The sequence below is a fragment of the Condylura cristata genome, unplaced genomic scaffold (genome assembly GCF_000260355.1).
Source record: "Condylura cristata isolate star-nosed mole 26May11 unplaced genomic scaffold, ConCri1.0 scaffold00006, whole genome shotgun sequence".
NCBI lineage: Eukaryota > Metazoa > Chordata > Mammalia > Eulipotyphla > Talpidae > Condylura > Condylura cristata.
In genome coordinates, this window is record NW_004567107.1 from 31,229,204 (window position 1) to 31,233,461 (window position 4,258).

The following is a 4,258-nucleotide window of genomic DNA, read 5'->3' on the forward strand; positions in this document are numbered from 1 at the left end:
TATATATATACCCAGAGAACTTAAAGATAAATAAAGATTTTAGTAGGGAAGCCACAGAGGAAATAATCTTATATTCTCTTGGAATGATATTCATCAAGGATTTGATGCTATGCTTTCTTCTTCTTCTTCTTCCTTTTTTGGCTTTTACTTTTATTATCAAGTCAACATTGTTTTACAGCACAGTATATGATGCAGGGGAATGGGTTGGTGTAGTGATGTGCTTAAAAATTCCTGAAGGGAAATTGTTTTTCAATACTTGGAGGATTTTATATTCTCTGAAAAAGTATATAGATCTTTGATTCATCACAAAGAAAATGATTAATTATGCTAAACGTCATGCATATTTTAAGAAGACATTGAAAATGTAAAATAATTATTAAATATTTACTGCAAATTTTATCAGCAACATGTTCCTAACATTGAGGTTACTATGCAGTAATCAATTCTCTTTTACAACTTAATTCAGAAACAGTAAACCTGAATCATGTTGTAAAAATTAGTAGATTCAGAAATCTACTCTTAGCTATAAGAATAGTAGGTAGTTCTAGCTCTCCTAAGTGCTCCCTGTACCTTTTTATCAGTCCTAGAAAAGAGTAATGACAATAACCTATCCTAAACAACTACATTCAATCTTAGCTTTGAAACTTTGCTTTTTGTTGAATGAAGTATGTTAGTCACATACATTTTTGAATTATTTATGCAATGCTTAGGAAAATTTATAATCAAAGTTGCATCAAAGTAAGTTTAATTAAATTTTTATTATCTGTAAAGCTACTGCATACAAAACTAGAACTTTACTAATTATTAAAACCAAATATATACAAAGTCATAGCTTAGAGAGGCAAGATTGTCAAATAAGGTATTAACTGGTTGATTCAATTGGAAATTTAAATAGTGATAAAAGTGAGGTGTAATTTTGTTTTCAACATTTTGAGTATCAAAACAGAGGGTATTGGAAAGCCTCTGATTTCTATTGTGAGCCTAACCTGTAGCCTTCTATTTCATCCTAGGAAACATTTATTCCACATACTATATTTTAGGATGTGTATTTATTCCACAATGGTTTATATGTACTCAGCCCCATCACTAGCTAATGTTTGAGTGTGCCAGACATTCTCATGTAAATTCTCTAACACAATAACTTAAATTCCAGCTCATCTTCATTTTAAAGGTGACTCCGGGCATTCTGGACATATTCTTAACTTGTACTTTATTCAAGTAGTAAACTGCAGAGTAGTATTCCAATTCAGGGCAGTTTCTCTAGAAGGTATCTTTATATTGTATTTTTTCTGTTTCCAAACCATACTTTTCTAGGTCAGACAAGAGAATAAGACATGTAGATAGATACCTGCTTTTGGTAAAAAATATTTTTTGTTCATTTTGTTTTCAGGAAATAGTTGTGGTTAATAACACATTGCATATACATCTTTATGCTGTAGAATCTTTAGATGAATTTTAATATGAACCAGTAGGTCAAGAAATGGTAACTAAACTTAGTTTTTCTCCATTGAACAAGGTTAAATCTTAATTCATTCAAGTTGTTTTCATGTTTTAATGAATCATCACATGACATATCCTCTAGGTCCATCTTTTTATTTTTTCATTATTTGACTCTCCCCAGAGAAATAATCACTAAAGTTAGTACTTAAAATATAGAATTAGGAAACACACTTAAGTTAGTGCCCAAATTCTATTATCAAGAATGCTATCCTGAAAATTTTGAAATATTTTCTGTTTCAGGCATAGTAACATACCAACAAATCCAGTCATAAAGGAAGTTATCATGAATAACGGATACACACACACACACACACACACGCACTCTTCTGGTTATCAACAACTGATTTCATAATTTCCTGCCCATGATGACTGCTTCCAAATTGTACTTTAAATACAGAGGAAAACTGATGGTGCCTCATACAGTTTTATTAGAACTATTTCTTGTACTTAAACCAATAAAGAATGCTCAAAAATGCACTTGATTTGATAAGATGAAAAGTAAGTCAAGCCAAAAAAATAGTCAGGCAAAAATAAACACTGTATTTAAGAAGATCCTTGTCACATCTCAGGTTGACTTTCCTAAAGATCATTTTTTTCTCAGCAAGGTTCACTTGAGATAGTAGTCTAATGTAAAATATATGAATGTATGTAAATCTATAGATCATATTCACAACTGGTTTTGCTAACAAATTAGATTTATGAGAGATAAAATCAAAATTCCATATCAAAGTCGAGGACAGAAATAGGCCCAGTGTTTACTTTCTGAAGCACTGCCGCATACATTGTCTGGATTGTACCACAGAAGGCCAAAAGCAAAACACGGGTGGGTCTATCAAACAATCCTTGACTGTTTATGACAACCGAAGCTGGGCCTTTCATATCCAAGCCCCATCAGAAAGGGGAGGGGGAGGAAGAGATAAGCCCATCAGTGAAATAGTAGCCTTTAACAACAACCAGTCACTTCCTGCGATCAAAACCATGCTAGCATGTGGCTTGTTCAAATAAAAATTACTGGACTGAAGCCAAACAAGGAAAAAGTAATTGATAATGTGGTTTTTCAGAAACCATCCATCCATCAAATGTGTCAGTCCTTCATAATACTTTATTTCCCTTCTGAACAAAGATCTTTAAAATTCATTGTGTGCACTTAAAAACAAAGTGTCCTTGTGCTGGTTTATAAAGATTCTCTTTTAGTTTGGGTTTGTTTTGTTATTTGATTACATTCCCTCCCATCCTGCATTTTTTTTCTTTCCAGATAGTTGCTGGAAATTTCTGCCATTCTTAAACAAAGCATCTTTGTGCTGTATCAGCTTGCATTTTCCTTGGATTGTATTTGGATGATGCCTTTTCACTGACTTCAGCACTGGAGTATTGTAGCCATAGCTTCAGTAAGTAGACTGTAACAAACAGATTCACTGGCCCTTTCTGTGTGTTGCATCCCATTAACCTGCTGGTTGGAAACTACTCAAAGAGTTAGACACAAAGACGTAGCAAACTAAGGTGGAAAAAAAAAACTGACTAGGAAATATGGGATCATTCTTGTAGTTAGAAAACCTCGTATAGTTACTTTTAAAAGAAAAATACTACCTCCAGTCATTCTTCCAATATATACAAGAATATTTTAAGTAAAACTTCTCATTCATTTTAGAGCCCTAAAATCAATTTGCAAAACAGGTTTGACTCACCATCAGTTTACAAAAGAAATATCTGCAATGAAAATCTGAGTGACATTCATTTCTTTCCATTCTTGATGACTTCCATAATGAAGCTAAGTAATGCCACACCCACACACACACAAACTCTGCCCCAGTAAGGTAAAGATCAACTTCAAAATGCATTAGACAGTTTTCCCAAACTCATTTATATCATAGTTATGTGCTTAAGACACTGTAATTGGAAATATGAGGCTTTGGTGAAGAAAAATATGAAGGAAAAAAGTCTGCACATTTCTGTAAATTTTTCACTCTCAGCTACCCATTTATAAGTCCATGCAATTATACTATGATGTCTTGTGTTCTTGTAGTACTATCATTTGTTGACCTGCCAACTACTTTAGGTTTATATTTAGTCTGGCAGCACATCTTGGGCTGGCTAGCCAGGAGAAAGACCCTTTGAGATACTGATTTCTTGTGTAACCAGCTAAATCTGGACAAGAGAAATCACTCCTGTTACCTCTCAGGCATTTTATTAAAGTTTCTTTCTAAGAGACATTACAAAAAACAGACATCCCACTGATTGGGAAAAAATTTGCTCACACAAAACTAGCAACAAAGGATTGATCACAAAGATATACATAGAACTGATAAAAACTCAACAAAAATAAACAACCTCATCAAAAAATGGGCAAAAGAACTAAAAAGACACTTCTCCAAAGAGGAAAGGCAGATGGCAACAAGTTTATGAAAATATGTTCAACATCACTTGTAATAAGGGAGATGCAAATTAAAACCACAATGAGATACCACCTCACCCCAGTGAGAATGGCACATCTTCAAACAACTAGCAACAACAAATGTCGGCAAGGATGTGGAGAAAAAGGAACTCTTCTGCACTGCTGGTGGGAATGCAAACTAGTACAACCACTATGGAAAATTGTCTGGAGTTTCCTTAAACTGCTAATCATGGAGCTTCCCTATGACCCAGCAATCCTTCTCCTGGGTATCTACCCACAAGACAGAATAACACTGATTCAAGAAGATACCTGCACCCCCATGTTTACTGCTGCTTTATTTACAATCGGAAAGACATGGAAACAACC